A 23,082-nucleotide genomic window follows, 5' to 3' on the forward strand; every position below is an offset into this window, starting at 1 on the left:
TACATATCACAAGAGTAGAGTTGCTCCATTTATTATTCATTAAACATATTGGTATAAATAATTAATTTCATTTTCTATAAAAATTTAATCAAATTTAATTTAATTTTCTCGAAATTTATATTCATTGAATAAAATCTATAAAAGTTAGGGAAAATGACACAGTGCATCACAGTTTGAAAACAATTTTCACAGTACATCATGTTTCGAAAAATTAACATGGTGCATCAAGAAAATTTTTAAAATTTTCACCGTGCATCATATCGTTACTCTTCCGTCCAAAATTGGATTGAATGGTGACATTACTACATTTTCAAAGACATGATTGCACAAAAGAAAACTTGAGGGATCAACGAAAAAAATGAAAAATGTTTTTTTTTAAAAAAGGGAAAATTGGGGGGTCGAGGGAGCCCCCGCCGGGAGTCGACCCCCCGATTGGGGTCGCCAGCCGGCTCAGACCAGGCCAACCACCCCAATCAGGGGGTCGATTACCAGCGGGGGTGCCGGGTGGCTAGCCGGGCTCCCTGATCAGCACCTCATTTTCCCTTTTTCAAAAAAAAAATTCAATTTATTTCATTTAAATCCCTTAAGTTTTCTTTTGTGCAATCATGTCCCTGAAAATGTAGTAACGTCACCATTCAATCCAATTTTGGACGGAAGAGTAATGATATGATGCACGGCGAAAATTTTCAAAATTTTCTTGATGCACCATGTTAATTTTTTGAAATATGATGTATTCTGAAAATTGATTTCAAACTATGATATGTGTTGGCATTTTCCCTAAAAGTTAACAATCTATAATATTTTAATAGATGCTCTACGTAGTTTTTGGTATATTAGCATTGCAAAAATTTAATTAGATATATACTTTTTACATCGAAATCTAACAATGAACAATTTCTTATGTGTTATAATTCATTTAGTTTTGTCATTATTTTCACAATGAGTTTTTTTTTAATGATTTCAGTAGTAATTCACATGTGAATTTTTTAACTATGGACAGTAGTTATCATTATAATATTTTATAGGTATCTCTAAATTTATATAAATTACATACTTATAAATATTATTGTAATATAAACATCGATTGGAAGGGATTAACCCCAGAAAAGTTTATTATATATTTATTTATTCATTTATTATGATACTTATTTAAAAACGAACTAAATAATTACATAATAATTGATTTAGTTATGCCAACATTTGTGATTTCCAATTGAAAGTATTGTGTGTTCATTATAGTCATCACTTGTAAAAGAATTAATAGTAACTAGTCGTCCGGCCAGCGCAACTACTTTTTGTTAATTTTTTTAAAATAAAATATTGTGAATAGTTTTGATACTTAACTATGTACAAAATGCAACTATAAAATTAAATATTCATTTATATATATATATATATGAGGAGATAAAAGTAGAATTTTGAAGCAAGGGTATTCCACATTTCGAATGTCTAATGAGTGGTAGGGACATGTTTTCTGTAAACTTGTGTAGGATGATGGTCATTGATATGTAATATTCATTTGTATTGAAGTGAAACTAATTCTGGCCAAAAAAGAAGAAATAAAACTAACTTAAAATTTTGGTGATCAAATGCGTTGCAAGAGTATTTTCTAGCATATAATATTCTTTCTTATGATAATATTCATATAGATAAAAATAGCAAAATAGTAAAGATGGAACATGGAGATGAATGATCAAAAGAAATCAATAGATGAAATCTTAGAATTGAAAATGCCATCAAATATCTCATTACTTCATCCATTTCACTCGACAAAGTGGAACCATGGACTACTTTTTATTATAAAAAACATCATAGTACATATTAAAATTTAGGAACCTAAAACTACATATAGTTATTGTTATTTTATTTTAGATAATAATGATCCGCCCTAAATTTTTCGATAAGAATGCTCCGTTTTTTTTCAAGTGTCAGCCATTTGATAGTGAAAGTTTAATGAGTCTCACCCGATTTACATTTGACTCAGATCGACTCAGTTTAGGGATTGTTTTCTTAATTAGCAATAAATTTTGGATTTTTGAGAATTTGAAGTAAATAGTAATTAGGATCTTTGAAATTTGAAAGAATTAGATGAATAGGAAGGAGAATGAATATATGATTGCAAATCGATTCACCATTCTAGCGAGATGTTCTTAATTATTTTTTTATTTGATGACAAAGTTCTTAATTAATTGTTTATTTTTCTTTGAGTGAAATAGGGAACCAGGAGTTTGAACCTTGTTATGCAATAGAGAACTAAGGCTTGACACTTACGACCATTTTATTAATCATGAGATGACACACGGTATAACCTTGTTGAACCTGTTTTTTCATTTTGCTATTATACATTATGTGTAGATTTTTTCCATAATTCTATTTTTCATACGTTAAGCTTACATATTTTAATTACGCATACACTTTTTAAATTTTTTAAAGCTACCGGAATACAAATTAATTTAATAAAAAAGCTTCAATTATAATATTCATGCTTCAAAATATTTTAGTACAAATTTGAATAGAATAAATATATCCACGATGCACTACCTATGCTCGTAGTAATAACAACAGCAACATCAGTACTAGTACAATAGTAATAATAGCATTAAATAAATAAATTTAGAAGAGGAAAATAAAACATAAATATGAATCTGTGGTTGACTTTAGCTAGCCGCAAGAAGCAAATACAGAGCTGAGTTTTTTTTTTTTTTTCGGTAGTTGAGTTTTTAAAAGTGGGAGTTGAGACATGATCAAAAATAGAACTTCATGGACAATTAGAGATGTAGCGATTCTTGAGAGAGCTGATTTAGTATAGTGACATTACCCTCGACTCAAAATTGAAACATTTCGAGACCAATTCTAACCAATGGTATTTTGCATTTTTTTTCCTACTAATCACGAGGACCTCCTTCCAAAGGTGAAGAAAAAGAAGAAATAGCATCCAGGTACTCAAAACTTAGGCTAAAACTAATAATGTGTTTTTTTCCCCCAACAAAATATGAAGAGATATATAAAATTTTGGGTTGTCAATTGTTTATTCTATTGATAATTATTTGTCATGCTTTTCTTCATCTCTCAATTCAAATAAAAACATACACTCATTACATCAATTTTTCTATATGAGAATGTAAGATGAACTTTTATTTTGTTGCTAGCGCTACAAGTTAGGTACACAGGGACAGACTTCTTCACCAAACGTGCATTTTAAATCAAGTGAGTTTATCTTATGTCAATTGAATCTAGTCTTATATGGAACTAATTATATAGTTGACTTCTCAGAATATTAAATAAGATGACGATATTGCAAATCTTTATTTTAGTGTTCTTAGGCAAGCCGCTATCATCTGCTGTTGATGCCAACTTAACAATAGAAGCATGCGTGGTGGTCATATAAATATTTGTCCTGTCACAGATATGTATTTCTTATAGATTTCGAACTGCATTCTCACGAACTGATAAAACATCACAATCGAACACGTATGATGGTTGTAGCTAAAACCAAAAGAAGTTCAGAATTCTAAAATGGTTTGACCTTTAGTGATGGAATTAAGTAGTGGGTTCTAGCAATAACTCATGAAAATCGAATTCAAAACCTTTTATTTCTGAATTGCTTTCTCGAAATATCTTTTTCTTTTGGGCCAGCTGATTTCGGCTTCTTTAATCAAGTGTATAATGAAAATAATATATTAGAATTCACCAGAGCGATCAGATAACCGCTTTGTGAGTAGGGATTTTCATCAGGAGAAAGATAGCAATAGTCCTAAAAGTTCGTGATTTTTTGAGTTTGAGTCCTATAATTTTGACAGCAAAAATTAGTCTAAAATATTTAGAAAAGTGATAGATTTGGCCCATTCCGTAGCCGATTGTTAATTGTCGCTGACATGGACATAACACCATTAAAAGAATCTTAGCTGATCGTTAGTTGGTACACATGGACCAACCATCGGGAGCCACTTCAATAATTCTTTAAAAAAAACCAATAATGAATCAAATAAAAAAGAAAAATGTAAAAAAAAAAAGAAACGTAAAAAGATTTGAAAATAAATAAAATTTAAAAATATATTAGCATTATTTATAAAATATTGAAAAAATATCGAAAAAAATCATAAAATGGAAAAATCATTTGAAATTTTTGTAAATTAAGAAAAAATATTTAAAAATAAAATACGAAAAATTCAGAAAAGGGAAAAATAATTGACATTTTTATAAAATAAGAAAAAAAATCGGGACTGGGTTGTAGGGTGAAGGACATGACAGGCAAGCCCTTCCAACCTCCCCCCCTCCTGGCGAGGTGGACGAGGGCTCTAATGCCTCCGACAACCTCTCCGTGAGGGAGGCGAGGCTACAAGGGCTCCCCCGTTCAGTCCTTCCTCCTCACTCCAACCCCATCGAGGCTGGGTCCTCCCTTTTCTAATTCATTTTAATTTTTTAATTTTTAATTTTTAATTTTTAATTTAATTTATTTTTTTATTTGTTATTTTTCTTTTGTTTTTGTATTTTTTTCCGATTCTTATTTGATTTTTATTTCAATTTAGTTAATTTCATAATTTTTTCTTATTTTACAAAAATGTCAAATTACTTTTTCATTTTCTGAGTTTTTTTGTATTTGCTTTCTAAATTTTTTTTCTTTTTTTTATAAATTATTCTTTTATGTTTCTGATTTTTTATTTTTTTGTATTTTATAAAATACGCCAAATTATTTTTAATTTTCAAATATTTTTTAGCTCTTTTATTTTTTCTTGTTTTATAAAAAATTTCAATTTATTTTTTCATTTTTCTGATTTTCTTGTATTTTTTTAAAAATTTTTTTTCTTATTTATAAAAATTTGAAATTTTTTTATTTTTTTCATATTTTATAAAAAAGCCAAAATATTTTTAAATTTATTTATTTTTAAGTCTTTTTACTTTTCTATTTTTTATTTTTTACATGTTTCTTTTTTTATTATATTTATTCTGGTTTTGTTATTTTTCTTAGATTTATTGACGTGGCGCGCGATGGTTGGTCCACGTGTACTGACTAACGACCAGTTGAGATTCTTTTAATGGTGTTATGTTCACGTCAGTGACTATTAACGGTCAGTTGCATAATGAACCAAATCTATCAATTTTCTAAACGATTTAGGACAGATTTTTGCAAAGTCAAACTTATAGGACTCTAATTTTAAAATCGCAAACTTTTAGAACCATTTTTATCTTTCTCCCAATATTCATGTGTTTCAATAAATGGATTTTTCGCACGTCCCAAAACCTTATTGGATGTTGACGGGTTTTGACCATTGGGTAAGGCAAAGGGTTTAGGAATGTTTTACCCTATACACTGCTAGAAAATGTGAATTTTATTCGACCCTTTCTAAAGGGTTTGAGTTTAGAAAGAATCTAACCGTCCCAAACTTTGACTATGAACATCCCTACTTTTGAGTGATAATTCCCTCTGGAATGTGGGAGAGCCATATTCTTAGCATTGCATTTATGGTTCTTTGATGTCATTGCCCCATCAAAAAGTACATCTTATAAAACAATAGGAATGGAAGAATAGATCCAAGGAAAATGATATTGAGAAATTTGACAAATTTGACAATGAAATTCATCTATACTATATGTAAAAGTACAATCCCTCTTAACGTATTTCTCCAACTTTTCTTCTCATTTCACCCCACTGAAAATAATGATATTATAATTTTGCTCTTGTACATAATTAAGACCAATCGCAACTTTTAATTCATCATGCCTTTTGACTAATAACGAATGTCCCATCACTCAAACAATAAAAGTGAAAGTAATTTCTTAAGAGACTTTTGCATCTCTTATGGCTAAATAAAATACACGTGCTAATTTTATATTTTATTGGAAAAATATTTTTTAGTATAAGCAAAAAAATTATAAAAAACTATAATCTATTTAACGATAAAATAAATGTAGTATAATTAATCATCATAGATGGCAGAATAAAAGAAATATACAATTTTATATTTTATATTTGAGAAAATATAATTGGACGGTGAAATGATGTGATTATGACCAAAAGGGACATGATCATTAGAAAAGTTGTATATACTCCCAGTATATATACATTCCAATTTTCCAAGAGACATTAAAAACTATTCAAACTTTCTCCTTCTTCCATTGAAATTCTTCTCCTTTAAGTTAATTGAAAAATCTCTCGAAAGTCTCGGTTTTCTTATTCGAAAATCTTGATGGTCGTGTTCCTACAAAATAAAAATGTATGTAATCTCTTATTAAAAAATGCATTTTCATTCTAATTTATAAGTTTCATCAATAGATAATATTTGAGTGTGTCAAGTTATCCTTCATCTATTGTTCTTCATAGGTCATACTTTTTCCTAGTAATATCATATGCCCTGTTTACTCGGAGAAAAATTTCTAACTTATTGAAAAATTTTCATAAAAAAAGAAATCATAAACTATGTATTTACTTACCTAAAACGAAAAATACCTTTTTGGGGAAAGAGACTTTTCTAATTCTCCAAATTCAAAATAATTTAGAAAAGTACTTTTAATAGTTTCCCAATTTTCTTCTCTTTGGAAGGTCTTTTATCAATTATTTTTTTATTTTATAGTTATATCAATTATCATCTCTTTAATTGGAATGTTTTTATTTGTTGTTAGATATTGAATATAACTTTAAAAATTCTCAATTTTGAATTGGTAAACATGATTTTTTAATTTTCTTTAGAGAACCAACATGAGTAGGTTTGAGTGGTTCAACGTTTGTTCCGCTTAAATAAAATTTCGAGTTCAAATCCTTGTGAATGTAGAAAATCCAAGTTATGAGAGCTTTACCCCTTAGTGGACCGACCCGACTCAACGGAATTAGTCAGGACCCAATTGGGCTTCATGATACCGAGGTTCACATCAAAAAAAATTTCTTTAGAGAAATAAAGGAGAAGAAAAGTAAAAAAATAAAATAAAGAAGACTTTTCTAAAAGTAAATAGGCTCATAGGTTCTCCCAATATTCCAACATTATTTGGTCATCTCTTGTCTCCCTCTTTCTAATTTTTCTACATATTCTTGATGCTATTTTATTTTTCTTGAGCCGTTTCAGCTATTTCAATCCATTTGTTATCTCATGTGGAAGAAGAAATTTCATTGTTATTTCACGTGTTTATATGATCTTGAATTTGTAATTGTCATTGAAGATAGGTCAATGAAGAGACAAGTATGTTCATCTTATATTGGTGTCCTAATTTCACAATTTCATTCAATTTTCTTCTCCTTTCTTCTACTTCTCAACCTCTCCACCAGAAGAGAGAGAGAGAGAGAGAGAGAGAAAGAATTATAGCCAGGAGTCAAAAAATTTCCTTTAAGAGGAAGGCTATAGAGGAAGAAAGAGAGAAGACAGAGACAACAACTTACCTTGATGAGGAAGGCTATAGAAGAAGGAAGAGAGACGAGGTTTGTGGGTTTTTTTTATAAAAAATATGTAACGACTTTGTTAATGGGGTTAATGAAGGAAAAATAATTAGCCTTTGATTTAAGTTAGCAAACTCTTATTGGTATTTCACTACAAAGCGTAATTTGTGTTGGTGAAGTATGATCATTTAATTTTTCTGTTACTATATTTTTACATATGTAGGTATGTGCGTGTGTTGCATGCGTACCATCTAAAAGTGTAGATCAGAGGTCGTATCCGAACTACATGTGGTGTGGCTGTGGCATATTCTTTTTCCAAGATTCTCAATAATTTGTATTATTAAGGTAACCACACAGCAATTAGTGAAAAATAATTATATAATTTTGAAAAGGTCAATTTGATAATATATTGCATTTGAAATGTTCCTATTCAAGAAGGGTCGTATTGCATGAGAAATGTTATATTTATGGTTTTATATCTAACCTCTAGTGGTATTACATATGTACGCTTGATTTTTAGCACCTCATCTTATAGTTTCTAAAATATTAGAATTTTTTTAAAAAATACCATATTCTTGTCTAATGTGGGGAAAGGAATATTACATATGTACGCATGAGAAATGTTCTGTTCATGTGCGTAATTGCTCTTGCTTTTGGAAGCAAACTCGATTATGGGATTAACAATGAACATTGCAATATTGTCTTTGACAAATTAATAAGCTACGATTATCTAAACAGATATGCATACATAATTTGCTAGGTATGCAATAAGGCTGCTAGATTAAATGTAGCATCAGGGCGCAATATTGCCTAGCAAATTATGCACGCATTTCCGTTTAGATAGGTGTAACTATTAATTTTTCAAAGACGATATTGCAATGTTTTAGACTGTTATTCCCATAATCAAGTTTGCTTCTGGGCATGAGGGCAATTACGCAGCGCGAAACGCGAGCTTGAGGGGTAGTCTATTATATCTGATTAACAATTTGACACGCATTGAAGAGAGGTTGTACTCCTCCCTTCTTATAAAAGTCAGTATATATTAAGCCTTAATTGCATTTTGCGGCCATTCCTTTGCTCTTCTATAACTGAGGGGATGCATTACTTAGGGTCTCTCAACCCTGAAATTGCACAAAGTTTCTATATTGCCGCATAGCACTGACATGATGAAAGAACATCCGGTTGAAAATCTCGAATTAAAGGAAGTGAATTTTATTAAGTAAGAATGCACCTCAGTTCGTTACTGTGTAAAAGGATCGATGTATCGGAAAAGAGTTCCCTCATCTATGGAAGATCGATGTATTAACCAAAATGAAAGCGAGATTGATATTTGATAATAGTGAACTACAGCTGAACAACAAATTTCTGCGTACAGATTTACATAACGGCGCAACTCCTCTGTGCGCAAATTGCCTAGCTTTGCAGCGGGTGCTCACAATGAACTTTATTACATTTGCGATTTACAAACGGCAGTTATTATATCTGATTAACAATTTGACACGCATTGAAGAGAGGTTGTACTCCTCCCTTCTTATAAAAGTCAGTATATATTAAGCCTTAATTGCATTTTGCGGCCATTCCTTTGCTCTTCTATAACTGAGGGGATGCAATTACTTAGGGTCTCTCAAACCCTGAAAATTGCACAAAGTTTCTATATTGCCGCATAGCACTGACATGATGAAAGAACATCCGGTTGAAAATCTCGAATTAAAGGAAGTGAATTTTATTAAGTAAGAATGCACCTCAGTTCGTTACTGTGTAAAAGGATCGATGTATCGGAAAAGAGTTCCCTCATCTATGGAAGATCGATGTATTAACCAAAATGAAAGCGAGATTGATATTTGATAATAGTGAACTACAGCTACAACAATCTGTCTCATCGCCTCCTCTGTGCGAAATTTCTTTGCGTTTCTCACCTATTACAGATTTACATAACGGCAAATGAGAGCAACTATGATTCTCTATATACAGTGAAGATTCGTTCTATAAGCTCGGTCACCAATATCATCCAAGATTGCCGTAGCTATAACTTCTGCAGAAATGACGGGTTGCAGCTTTGGGGAAAGAGAATGAACTTCTATGCCTGTATTTGCGAGACGAATCGATCTAATTTTGTTATTAAGAAAATGACGTCACCGGCAGAGCCTCTTCAAACGGACAGTTGGGCAAGTTTCTTCGCGGCCAAAAATGGGTTCGGCTAATCTGAGCCTGTCAGTAAAGGTCAAACTATGTCTACTGCCTCCTGATTCCTATCCCGGTACATCGAAAGAGAAAATCCGGTCAGTACCCGTTAAGCCTCTTAAGGAGGAGTCCCTAAGTGTATGAACATCTCTTACCTTATCCCAGAGGCCATCGGAGGCTAATATCAAGAACTCGTCATCAGTTGCGATTCGTAAGATTTTGGTTTCTGGTTCAGCTATTGCCCATTGCTTCAAATGCTTAACTCTAATGCGATGCCCCTCGACACAGATAAAGAACCTTGAATCCTTTACACACAGTTCCAATTATCTATGTATCCATCCTGCAGAGATTTGATACAAATTCATGTTAAACATTGCACATAAACGAAAGAATTTTATCATATTGACTTTCATTGCTCTAAGCAAAACTCACTCACCGGCTCCTCAATCCTCTCTCTTTCGCTTGCCACCAAAGCCTTGTGATCAGAAGTGACAGGCGAGTGCCTTTGCAGTTCCACCCCTCCTTAAAACTTTGCGACAGTCATCGGCATTTTACATGATCGTATCAAAGCGGTGACACAGCACAAACCTCCATCAACGTTCTCGTCCAGAAACTTTGCATGTGTTTCGAGGTAAATCTCTCTGACTGCCTCTTCAATGCTTGACATGCTTTGTTTTCTCATTTGCACTTATCCATATGCTCTGCAGCAAATTCAGGAGCTTTTGCTCCTCCATGACCATCGAAAAACTGAAGAAAGCCTGCAAGATTAGACGACCACAATTAGTCTGGAACCATTAGCACACATGCTCCAACTCCATCGGTGCCAAAAGATAAAAACTTACCTGATCACTATCCCCTTGGAGATCAAGAGCTGCAGAAGAAGTTTGAGTCTCGAGGATTTTCTGCGTCAATTGGTGATGCTGCCAAGCTTCTCCATCATCCATGCGTCCTCTTCATACCATACTTTCGGATGGATGGACGCAGGATTCGATTCTGGGACGGGCCGGCCGGGGAAGGGAATATCTAGCAGCAACCATTGGCGAGCAGAGCAACCTTTGAGTCTGTAGAGAGAGGCTTCCCTGACTGAATATGTATACGTAGCAAAAGGAAAAATTAAATCAACAGAAACCACAAATCAAAGGGATATTGAATATGCAAATATATCTAGACATTTATTGAAATAAAAGAGTCTAAAAGGTAAATGCACAGAACTTTAAAATCCGGACACAAATTGCAGAAAAAAAGCTTTCCAGATAGACTTAGATGTTCAATGCGGCGCACAATACAGTATCAAATCAGGAAATTACGATTCATCCACATTGTAGGTACAAACATCCGATTAAAAAAAAAAAAAGACACAGCAAAATCAATCAAAGAACAACTTCCTATATCTGTGTATAACTCAAGCTATCTTCCTGAAATATCACTGCTTATTGCAGAAGAAAATGGAAATCCGATCTTTGATGAAGGAGAGCCGTCGCATACACATTGGACAGGTCAATGCCTGTAAAAGACCAGAAAATCTCTTCCATCGAGAAAGGCACGCTGAAAATGCAAGGGCATATCGATTTATATATACAGAAAAAAAAAAGTCTCGATCGTAAAACAACATCCGGCAAATGTAATGATACCATGCTTGGATGTGGATGTTGGGTGTACATTTATACTTGAGTTGACATCAAGCAAGAAAGAACTGGTCATATTCACTGGATTTTTCAGCCGTCATCGTTCTGTTCTTGCCAATCACCTGAAAGTTTGGGAGAATCGTGACCTCAGGGAGACTGAGGCCAACTATCAGTTAGTAAGCGTGCACTTCTGCATTCTCACTATCTGAGTACTTACTCCTTATCAAAAATATGGGTGCTTTTGGCCACAAAAAATCCTTAATACGAAGCCAATAGATCCCAATGCAAGAGGATCCGGCGATGCTCTGCCGGTGAAACAGCTTCTCCAACAGAAGGTCTGGTAACCGGCTGAGAGAGAATTGGGGAAACGGAAGGGGAGAATCGTGGGGGAGCAATTTTTGCTGGGGGTATTTTTGCAAATGTTTGTAGTTTTTGATAGATTACAGTAGCCACATTACAGAGACGGTTACAAACCGAAGGTTCAGAATAGACGGACATGTCTTTAAAGTGCGAGAAGGCATGAAGGAAGCGGCAACAGAAAAGGTTGGTCGGAGAATGCCCCTTTTAAATAGTGAATGGGGGCAATATTGGAATAATATGAGGGTATTTTCGGAATTGAAATTTGGAAAAACAAATTGAGCAGCTTCACACTTTTAGATATAGTATAGATACAGATATAGATATATATTATGTGACAGGGATGTCAGAACAAAAATTTAAAAAAATATTACATTTACACACACTCTACATAGAAAAGAAGATTAAGTATAATTGTTCATTTAGTTTCAAGCTTATTTCTATTTTTGTAAAAAAAAAAATAGAATTATGAGCAATTGGATGAAACTTTTAAAATTTTCTTTTATCGATTTTCCTTTTGACTTTAAAAAATTCAGTCTTTTATATTCCGATTATCTTGACTTTGTTTCTATTCTTTGTTTGTTTTATTAATTAATTTATCGCCTTATTTTCATTTTATGGTACATTCCATTTCATTTTACATTTAGTGAAAACATAATACAATTTTATTTTTGTTTCGTCAATTATTTTGATGGACAGTTTGTTCAAAAATTCAACAATAAATATAACATTTTGATGATAAGTTTTTTCAAACATTAAATTTATAAGTAGAAAATATATGCATATCAAAATGAGCTTGGAAAGTTAGAGATTTATCATATGTTTCTTTTTAAATTGGCCATATTGATACATCAAGTTGGATATCATGCATGGAGCCTGCGTATTATGCAAAATAATATGGAAAAAATTAATTTGAAAAATTGAAGCACACAAAAAGAATTATATAATTTGAAAACTTGAGAAATTCAAAATATGCCACTTATATAATCAAATATATTATGCAAATATTTCACTGGAACATATTTTTTAATTAAAAATTAAACATCAAAATTTTAATAAACAATATGGAAAAATATTTAGAACTAAAAATTATTTATCAGTAATTCATAAATAATCTTCTTTATTATAAATTTATAAAACTCAAAATATTGAAAATACTTATTTAATTTATCTATTACACATAAAATTGTGGAGCTCACTCTTGTATTTCTTCACATTTACTTTCCCAAAATGCCATTTAGACTTTGAAAAATATGCATCTACATCTATATCCCTCTTAGTGTTTCTTGAATTGTAACCCTTTAAAATATAACCACACAGACCTTTTCATACAAACTTAAACTATATATACTAATGCCTCTTTCTAAATGCATCTTTTCATCAAGTGTCTCTCTTGAATGATAACAATTAAAAAAATACTTATTCTATGTACCTAATAAATTTTATTTTATATATCTAGAGTTAAGATATCTTGAAACTTCTCAATATGTCTTTGCACCAAATTGTGCCTTTAGATATATCCATAATTTTTTCAATTCCCCGATTTACCTCTCTTTTAAATTGTTAGGTCCTTTTTCACACTCTTTCACCCCGATTTATTTCCTGCCCAAAATCGAATTATCCCAACAAGATGACATATTTCTTTGATCTGCCCCTGTAATGACTAAAAGTCCAAACACTTTTACATCTAACCCTATTTCTCATTTTCAACTTGCTCCAGCCATCTAATCTCTCTATGCCAAGTTGTCACCTTTCTCTGCAATGCCCCAGTCGTCTGCACTTTGATGAACTTTTACAGTAAACTATTCTCCCTCGTCCTCCATCTACCTTTTTCCTTATCTAACTCTAATATTAGCGATGCGTCGTCTCTTCCCAACAATTTCTGACTTACTCTGCCAAAAAAAAAATTCTTTGACATTGCTAATATTGAGTGTGTTTTTCCACCCTTTGTGGGAGATTAATGTGAAAGCGGAATTACGTGTGCGAAAATGATAGATCTTGATAGATGGAGTAAAATATCATTGTTGTTGGGGAAGTCAAACATGAATTCAGTAAGTGCCTTTCCAAGTTGCCTTTTCGTATTGTTTCTCCAAATACTGCACTCCAACTAATTATATTTCAATTTTGCATCGGCCGACCCATGCGTCATATATAATAGTCCTTGAAAAATATATATCTAATCAGAGGAAAGAAAAACAAAATATGTGTCTTTCCATTTTACATCTCTTTTGTCGAAGTTTTGTTTAGAAAGTCTCTCTCTTCCAATAGTTTTTTTTTTTCATTTCAAAATTGACGTTTCAAAGTATAAAATCGAAATTTCACAACAATATTATAGTCAATATTACAGTCACCATCTCCCAGTGGACGATGTCCATCTCTCTCGAAGAATACAAGCTCCCGCTCTCTCCGTCCTTACGGTACTGCCCTTTAACCATGATACGAAACATCACACGTGATGCACAAACTAGAATTGGTTCTACAACTACATCTCCAGCCCCATATAATGATTACACCTACTAGACTGTCCTTTAGATAAATCTTTGCTGTTTTGGAAAAAAATTCTTTCACAAAACCTTTATTGCCAGTGACAGTGGAATTCTTAAAGAACTCGGACCAGAATCCTAACTACGTACATATTCTTCTTTTTTTTTTTCGATTACAAAGGAGGCCCATGGGTTTAGTGTATTAAAATAGAAATCTTAAATATCTAACAAAGGGGCACGAGTAGTCCCACTGGGTATCGAACCTGAGACCTCTTGATCACCAAACGAGAGGTGCGCCACTGTACTATTCTCTTTTTAGCGGTTAAAATTCGTTCAATTTTGCATGAGTCAAATTCTACTTTTGGGAGAAATGACTCTAAGCACTCGATTACCATTTTCTTCCCATAATTGTTTAGGTATTCATTTTTCCATATATATAATGCCTAGATCATCCCAATTGGCAATTGGATGAGGGACATGTGAATTCTTGAAATTAGGACATCAAAACTAAGTTCACTGCATCAAGAGAGGGTATAGCGCAGTGGCGCACTTCTCGTCTGGTGACCAATAGGTCCCAGGTTCGATACTCAGTGGAACTACTCATGATCCTTTATTAGATATTTAGGATTTTTATTTCAATATACTATATCCAAGGACCTTCCTTATAACCGAAAAAAAAAAAAAAAAAACTAAATTCACTGCCCAGTGAATCCACCGGCTTCATTTAAATGGCTTTAATTGCAATGACTTATTGTAATGACATATGGTCTAATAGATGTCGTTAGCACTGATCAAAATCAAGATTATGGTTCCTCTGCAATAGTGACTTTCATCTACTTTTTCACTTCTGAAATAGGCCATACTGCATGTTATTCCTATATATGTGTATTTTATACCCCTTTTACATCTACTCTGATGGTTTTTCCTTTTGTCATTATTGATGCTCTTTATTGCTTCTTTGTTCTCTATGTATTTTCCTCAGCTCTATTTTAGAAGGGTCATAGAGATAGGTTTGCTCTTTTCAATTCTTTTCCACTATCCTTTGGCCCACTGTGCACAAATATATGCAATGGACTTTTAGGCTATTTGGACTCCAATCCAAGAATAGAGAATTTCAAGAGATCCTATCCAATTTACTAAAAAAATAATGTCCAAACATCCATATAAAATATCTTGTACAACCCATGTGCCTCTCTACTAGTATATTAAAAAAATCATACTTTATTGAATATTTTCCTAAAAAAAGCACCTAATGAGAAAACTTTATAAATATTTTGTTAATTTTATCATAAAATATTTTTAAAGAATTAAAAAATAATTTTGTTAAAAATAATTAGAAATTTAAAAACACTCAGAAAACCAATAAAATCCCATCCTGCAATCCAAGCATTTTGAGTCGATTAAATCGGGCTCTTAGAACTCCAATTGCATTAAATCGGGCTCTTGATACTTCCATGAATACAAGTTTAAATCTCCCACTGTGCACAAATATATGCAATGGACTTTTAGGCTATTTGGACTCCAATCCAAGAATAGAGAATTTCAAGAGATCCTATCCAATTTACTAAAAAAATAATGTCCAATCATCCATATAAAATATCTTGTGCAACCCATGTGCCTCTCTACTAGTATATTAAAAAAATCATACTTTATTGAATATTTTCCTAAAAAAAGCACCTAATGAGAAAACTTTATAAATATTTTGTTAATTTTATCATAAAATATTTTTAAAGAATTAAAAAATAATTTTGTTAAAAATAATTAGAAATTTAAAAACACTCGGAAAACCAATAAAATCCCATCCTGCAATCCAAGCATTTTGAGTCGATTAAATCGGGCTCTTAGAACTCCAATTGCATTAAATCGGGCTCTTGATACTTCCGTGAATACAAGTTTAAATCTCCTTCAGAGAACTTTGATAATTTAATTTTGTGTAGTAAGATAGTGACTCTTCCACCCCTTACAACAATAAACTATGTTGATTCTCAGGTTAAATAAGCGTACGCCATTTTGAATCTTTATAAATACAATATTCAGTTTGTGAGCACTACCATCTCACAAGGTTTTAGTTCAAGTAATTGCGTGCAAAGGATAAGAAAGCAAAACATATAGTCCGTTAAAAGTAATTGATGGTATAAGAAGTATGATTCATGATTAATATCGATTTTGTAATTTTTCTACAAATATAATTTGAATCGACTTAACTATTTTTAATTTTGGTTATAAATTTTTTTTATTTAAATAAAAAATTTTATCAATTGATTTCAATGTTCCATTAGTAATTTAAAAGATAATTAAGCATGTGATATATGCTTAAGTTTTTAATGAAATTCAATTATGTAAATATTTTTTAGGATTTCGGTAATGTGTATTATAACTCGATCGGAAAAACTTGCACGTGTAAGTCTTCTAGTTAATATGAAAATGTGAAGGAAGATTGTAAGTAGAATACCTTCGAGTTTGCATGTGAAGTTAAACAAAGCAAGAAGGACTCAAATGAGATGCATTTTAGCAAGCACATAAAAAACTTTTATCTTATATTAAAAAATTTGCCATGCTGAAGACGGATTTTCAATGAGTATTTGTTAAATTAGTAGATGGGATTAAGGTTTTCTTCTTCTCTTTTTCAACATATTAACGGATTTTGGGCGATGATGAATTCTTAAAAGATACGACTTTGGAAGAAACGTCATTGTCCCAATTTATTTCATTTATTAACTTCATACATGCATATGCACACACATGTAAATGTTGTTCAATTATCCGACTACGTTTGAACTGAATTAGTTAGAGCCCATTGAGTTTTCGAATACTATGGTGCACCCCGATAAAAAAAGGTTGTTTCATTATATAGTTGGAGGCAAAGCATGATAGTCTTTTTCATTTTAACGATAAAAACCAAAGTGGGTTGATTCAGGTGTTTGGCGTAAGTTTCTCCCATAATTTTCATGGATATAATTCATTAAGGGGAATGGAGGGGAAGGGCAAGAATTTTAAGCTGAATGACTATATTGTCCTTCATGTGGACTCATTACGGAAGAGTTGGAAATATTTTGTCATTTTAGATCAAATCGAATTATTGGATAATTTTTCTCCTCCATTCAACCCCAAATCCTGGTTGAAAGAAAATTGGTTCTCGAAGGTGAAAGGAGGTAGTCACCGGCAGTAACCCCGACTGTAGTCACCGGCTACCTCACCAAGGGTGTGGCAGCCAGTGAGGCCCCCGCCTAGGATCCGATAGATGATGAGATTGAGGGAGGCACCGCTGATGAAAATTGGTGCTAATTTGAGTTATGAGGAGAGAGTCTCTTGCGAAAATGAATTCCTTTTATTTTGAAGAGAAATCACTTTTGCAACTTCTGTTATTACTTTTCGACCAAACTGAAAGTACATTCCAACTGACCAAAGTTTTGTCTAATCAAACATGAAAAAATGAGGCATTCACATTTCTATAGAATATTTTAATTGAAACAAGCAATCATATCAAATTATACCATGTTATTTCCTTATTAATACCACATGTAATTCGAATTCTTAGACGAAACACTTTTGGATTTAATTGTTTTTTGGGTGAATGGATATATTTAATTGTTGATAACAATAGTTGTGCTAGTAGAGGAACAAAAACAATATTAAAAGAAATGTTGGAGCTTACGTTGAAGAAAGCTACGTAACCAAGGTCCCATCAGTATCAGTAGATGTGCCAATTTCAGAATCATTCTATATGCATATGGCTTCCTAGTACTCATCATTTGGGCAATCGGTCTTGTTGTAGCACTCCCAAAAGCATTACTCGGCACCAAATCCGAGCAATATGGGAAAACTTCACTTGTGATTACGTGCTTCGTCTTGAACACATTCATGGTGGGAGGGGAGAATAAGCAGAGCACGACTTCATGATACCCTTCCACTAGAGCAACTTTGGTACCGTAAAGTGGCAGCAAGTCACCAGCTGGGTGGCCCATCTCTTCGGTGTAAATCTGTTTCTATTCTTCCATACGCGTGTTTGGGGACTCTCCATGACCCAGAGGTCCATGAACTTGTCATCCCGGCTCGGGAATAGAAGGCCGAGCTTCCCTTCATGGCTCACAAGTCTTGCGAGTGAGCAATGCTCCATCTCCAAATTCCGATATTGGTAGTGGAAATTTATCCAAAATCTCTCGATACATGTCGAATGAGAATATAGTACATTTATTTGAATCCAGCCAAGAAGTTATTCCCCCGACCATGACTGGATTCTTAGGACTGAAAACATATTCATAGGAATCCTTAACGTAGGCTAGCCGCTTCCACTTGCCGACCATTAAGTCAAAGATCTCGTAGCAAAACACCTTATGATTCTGACAATGCGGATCAGAGACCCTTAATATTTTGTAATGTAAATTGGTTCTAGACCTAACTACGACCATAGCAATCTTTAACGTGAAGTGCTTGGTTCTCGGGTTGGGGATCTTTATCCACTCTCTAGTGCTGGGCTTGCACAAGAAGTATTGAGGGATGTGAGGTTTGAGTTGGCTTGAGCCTTCATGCAAAGAAGTATCTTGCGATCGCACGCCTCAATCTTCACGGGACCTAGTAAGAAACTAAGGGAGAGGTCGAGGCCCCCAACATTTAACGGTATGAAACTAGACGAGTAAATGTTGTGTGTCATACCCTGGACGAAGTAAACAGCTATTGTCTCTGTCCGCATTGGATGGAAATTCTTGAATCTTGCCTCATAAGTAATATCATTCCATTTTTTGCTCACCACTCTGCACCTTCCCATGGTCTTCAGTGGCACTCGAGTCAAAATTTCAAAAACTATGTCATCATTCAACCCTTCATGCGCCATTTCCTTGCACTCACAAAAAAGAATGGTAGCTAGCGTGGAGGGAGAAGGGTGTTGAATTTTATTTTATTTTAGTGGTGAAAAGATTTTAAATTGTGAAGAGGTCTTAGTTTGTAGTAGGATATATATACAAAGATACAATATCGTTTTGGGAAAAAATTATATGAATCCAAGGAAAGTCGGGAAAGGAAAATAAGATTAAATTTGCGGTATTACATGTAAACAATATAAGTTCAAAAAGAATTCGAACTCAACTCAAAAACGTAATAACACAATGGCAAATAGTTGAAAGAGAATTTGAACTCGACTCGAAACTGTTATATGATAATTGTGAATATTAACAAGTATGAACATAGATATCGATATAAAAGGAAAGCAGAAAATTCAAATATTAATGAATTTTAGTGTTAGAGGCTAAAATTTATGATTAATTAATATATCTGGCTTAAAATGAATGTCTATAAATATTATCTTGTCTTTTAGTAAATAAAGTTATGGTTTACATGATTTATGAAATTAAGAGAACACAAGAGAATGAGAATTCGATGGCAGCAAATCAAATTTGAGGAGCCACATGTGAATGAGATGATCTACTACTACTTAATTCTCTCCTTTTTTTTCTGTTTGGGGTAAAAAGCGTATAAAATTATTGAATATAAAATCACGTGATTTAACCAATTTCCCAAAAAAGCCAAACATTTCAAATTTGAAAAATAAAATCATGTGATTTCATATTTTTTCCAAATCAAGCCAATTCATTAATTTTCAAAATTTAAGTGAGATTCGGGACAAAAATTAGAAGAAAAAAATAATGAATATAAGTAAAGCTCACAATGAAATATCATTACCCTATTAGTCGCGTGACGCACAACACTACTAGAAAAATCGGTTTTAACAAGGGAACTTGTCCCTCGGTAAAATTTTCTTGATAATATTTAAAAAGTTTTAAAAAATATCAAAAAATTTAAAATAAATTACTGTTGAGGAGTAAAATGGGATAAATCCCACATCGAAAAAGAAAAGGAAAATCCATGGGTTAATAAATGAGACTTGGGTACCACCACTTATCAGCTTGAGCTTTTAAGTGGATATGGGTCCGAGCCCGTATAAGCCCAATGGAAATTTAATTTGGTATCAGAGCGGGTTATGCTTCCGCATGCCTACGCGCGTATGCGCATTGACTCACAACACGCTAGGCCCAGTATGTCCGAGTGCAGCCAAAGTGTGCGCCTCGTGTTAGTCCCCCCTTGTCCGAGCACGGAAGAAGAGCCCGGCTCGAGGTCAATTGTTGAGGGCGGGTGTTTAAGGGCACGTGACAACGTGTAGGCAGAAATAGACCACACGTTGCACGTGAGGGCGGGTGTTGAGGAGTAAAAAATGGGATAAATCCCACATCGGAAAAGAAAAAGAATATCCATGGGTTTATATGAGACTTGGGTACCACCACTTATCAGCTTGAGCTTTTAAGTGGATATGGGCCTGAGCCCGTATAAGCCAAATGGAAATTTAATATGCCCCGTATAAGCACAATGGAAATTTAATATGGTATCAGAGCTTAGGTTACGCGTATGCGTGCCTACGCGCGTGTGCGCACCCATACCACGCCAGGCCCAGTATGTCGAGTGCAGCCAAGAGTGCGCCTCATGTTAGTGTCCCCCCTCGCTCGAGCACGGAAGATGAGCCCGGCTCGACCTCAATTGTTGAGGGCGGGTGTTTAAGGGCACGTGACAACGTGTAGGCAGAAATAGACCACACGTTGCACGTGAGAGCGGGTGTTGAAGAGTAAAATGGGATAAATCCCACATCGAAAAAGAAAAGGAAAATCCATGGGTTAATATATGAGACTTGGGTACCACCACTTATCAGCTTGAGCTTTTAAGTGGATATGGGCCCGAGCCCGTATAAGCCCAATGAAAATTTAATTTGGTATCAGAGCGGGTTATGCTTCCGCATGCCTACGCGCGTATGCGCATGGACTCACACCACGCCAGGCCCAGTATGTCCGAGTGCAGCCAAAGTGTGCGCCTCGTGTTAGTCCCCCCTTGTCCGAGCACGGAAGAAGAGCCCGGCTCGAGGTCAATTGTTGAGGGCGGGTGTTTAAGGGCACGTGACAACGTGTAGGCAGAAATAGACCACACGTTGCACGTGAGGGCGGGTGTTGAGGAGTAAAAAATGGGATAAATCCCACATCGGAAAAGAAAAAGAATATCCATGGGTTTATATGAGACTTGGGTACCACCACTTATCAGCTTGAGCTTTTAAGTGGATATGGGCCTGAGCCCGTATAAACCAAATGGAAATTTAATATGCCCCGTATAAGCCCAGTGGAAATTTAATAATTACCAAGGGAATCCCTCGGTAATACCGAGGCAATTACCAAGGGATTCATTTCCTTGGAAATATTAAAAAATAAAATAAATATTTAATAAATTAAATTAAATCCCTTGATAACAGACGGCCCGTGCTCCTTGTGGAAACGTCGCCGGGCTGGGCGCATTGAGGGATTATCAAAGGAATATTCCCTCGATAAAGCCTCGGTGTTTTACCTAGGCCTGATTTACCATGGCAAAGTTTCCCCCGGTATATCACCCGTTTTTGTAGTGTGTATTTTTCATATATTTATCTACTAGAATATTTTTAAGGTTATTCTTATAATTGAAACGTTTGTCTTTTGATAAATTTGTAATATAGTAGTATTATAAGAAAAAAAATAAAAATTATATTTATGGAAAAGAGAATTAAGATTCTCGATTTTTGAAAAGAGTGTTGCTACATATATCCTCCTAATAATTAACAAAATAAATTCTCCTAATTTAAAAGTTCTACTCACAATGACATGAATTATACTTTACACAACATCCAAGGGTTATGTGATATATTGAGAGTATTATTAGGCATATCTTTAGGAGGACTTAGCGTTTTTATTTTAAAATATACAAATATATATATATATATATATTACCATGTATTATAAGTAGTAGCAATTTTTTAGTGAAATTAAAAATCATATGGCATTAAAAAAGAATTTTTAATAAACTTTTAATCTTTCAAAGTGCTTGTTTCATATTTTGAAGTTGGTTTTTACTTTCAGTTTTTCTGTTATAATGTAATTTGTTGTCAATGACATTTTATTACTTTCCGTAGCTGACTCTTCCTTTTAATTTTTCATATCTTTAAGGGTTTTGGTTTTGTTAATCTCAACTTTTTATAGTGTGAATGGTGGGATGTTCTTGTTGTATGCCTTAATATTACAATATTGACACGCTGAGTGGTGGAGAGACAAGGGGAAGAACAGTTCAATATTAGCAAATTTAGTGTTTACCATTAATTTTAATTTTTTAATTTCAGCTTTGAATTTCAGTTAAACTAGTCTTTTTTGCCCACTCGTTGCGCGAGCTTAGTGAGAAAAAAAAGATGGGATAAAAATGATAAAATTTTTAAATTCATTAAAGTAGGTGAGAATAAAGAGATTGGATAGAAATGAAAAAAATATATATAATTTGATTTGAAACTCATGTATATGTTTTAATGCAGCATCGTGAACATACGCTTTATCATGAGTTGATAGTTTACGAAAAACGCTTACATGGAACGATTTCGTGAGAGATTAGCTTGAATTATATTATTTTTAGATTTGTTAATTTGAACCTGAGAGGTGAGAGGTCAATTTAGAGATGCTTTGTCCAGATTGAGGTCAGTATATTTCACCTTTTTCTTTTTATTAATTTCCTTTTTATTGCCAAGCAAAAGAAAATCCTTCTCATTAGTTATTTGAATTATAATCAATATATAATATAAAAATAACTAAAAATAATATATAATAAAAAAAGAAGTATGCCTATATGAAAAAGCTTCTCGTTGTGTCCTTGCCATGGACCAGTTTTTTATTTTTTAAGATAATATATATTTACTTTATTTTAAATTTTTAAAAAATTAATGGAAACTATTAGTAAACGGATGGGAAGCAAAAAACTTCATGAAAAACGAAATGAAAAATACACAACTGACTGAGTGTAGACACTTAAATTGGGTAAATAATTTCAAGTATCCCAATTGACTAAGTGTACACACTTAAAATGTTTTGAGGTTTTCTCAATTTTAGCTTATCCTTTAAAAATTTTCGGAGATAGCCTAATCTAATATTTCTGTTTCAAGTATAGCCCACCGTCACCATTAATTTTTTGTCCAAATTTGATGGAAATCTGAAGTGGCACTACTAGTGGGCACCACATTAATGTATTA

General features: G+C 33.3%; 1 pseudogene; it reads right to left on the reverse strand.

Annotated features, from left to right (window-relative positions):
* Positions 1-9,179: 9,179 nt before the first annotated feature.
* LOC116209089 lies at positions 9,180-10,491 on the reverse strand (annotated as a pseudogene).
* Positions 10,492-23,082: the final 12,591 nt, after the last annotated feature.

Source organism: Punica granatum, chromosome 5 (genome assembly GCF_007655135.1).
Source record: "Punica granatum isolate Tunisia-2019 chromosome 5, ASM765513v2, whole genome shotgun sequence".
Lineage (NCBI taxonomy): Eukaryota > Viridiplantae > Streptophyta > Magnoliopsida > Myrtales > Lythraceae > Punica > Punica granatum.